Genomic DNA, 1,316 nt, shown 5'->3' with positions numbered 1-1,316 from the left:
TCACCTGTTTTTGAATTAACATTATGGTTTGCTTTAGTGGAATTTGATGTTAAGGCCGTGTCCGAATTACGTGGCTGCAGCTTGAAATCACACACAAGTCTTTGGTAGCAGCTGCAGCCACTTTCATTAGACCTGTGTGTAATTTTAACCCTAACGTACCTGAATCCATCAAATTCTACACCCCTGTTTGGGGGGATTTCGGCGGACTCAGGATACGTCCATATTGAAAAAGTTGGGGGATTTTGATGGATTCAGGACATGAATCCCTAGCGGTACTGCCGGATTTTGATGGATTCAGGATACCTCCATTTTGAGCAGATTTACTCCCGGCTAACTGGTGGATTCTGATGGACTCACAGTCCACCAACATTTTTTTGCATGGCAAAATTGATGGATTTTGGCAGATTCAGGATTCTTTCTAGTAAAAATACCCAAGGGTTAGGGTTAAGCAGAAGTAATTCGGACACGGCCTTACAGTGATCAATGTTATCAAGATTCAAAAAGGGATCGCTCAATTTCAGCACGTATTCTTTTACCTTTTAACCTACATGTATGAATTACAGTTGGGTAGGTTCAGTTCATATACAAAACTGTGAGAATGTCATTGATTCAAATACTTCCTTTTACAATTTTTTATTCGCTGTGTACCATCATTTTCTAAACTTCTTCAGTTATCAGTTGGAATTCTTGGGATATATCTCAAGCCTTTTCTACATGTAGTTATGATTCCGCGCTTTAGCTTTTGGAGATCCTCTGTGAAAGTGATGCTACACAGAAATCAAACTACAGCAAATCGGCGCATTAACATTTGGCTTTTGCTGGGAAGCCAAATTATTGCACGGTTTGTGCATATCACTTTTCTCGGGAGAGAAACTCACTTTTCAGTTGTTAACATTCATCTCGGTAAGTTATGTAAGGAGAATTTGTGTGCACTGTGCAGTTGAGCTATATCTTTTGTAAAGTATTTGTACATATGGCTTTCAGTCAGCAAGTTGAAATACATCTTAATGTTTTGGAAATTTTGTAAAATCTGATTTGAATAATTTAGGCATTTGTTCGAGATGACCCGTTTTTACAAAGAAAGTAATGTCCATAGTATCTGTCAGGCGCTCGTTAAAAAAGAAGGAAAACTTTCACCAAAGAGTGCATTTCCATATTTTGTCAAGGTTTGTAAATACTAATTGTGCAGCAAACATGGCGCAAGTGATTATGAGTATTCGCTTAAGTGGTCAAGTAACTTGAGTGAGCCTAATGCAACAAGCTGAAGCTGTGTCCTCGGCTATCATTTGGAGTAATGACATGGTTCTTGAAGCAAG

Source organism: Patiria miniata, unplaced genomic scaffold, assembly GCF_015706575.1.
Source record: "Patiria miniata isolate m_02_andy unplaced genomic scaffold, ASM1570657v1 HiC_scaffold_27, whole genome shotgun sequence".
NCBI lineage: Eukaryota > Metazoa > Echinodermata > Asteroidea > Valvatida > Asterinidae > Patiria > Patiria miniata.
The sequence above is the reverse complement of the archived record's forward strand: the minus strand, read 5'-3'. Positions refer to the sequence as shown.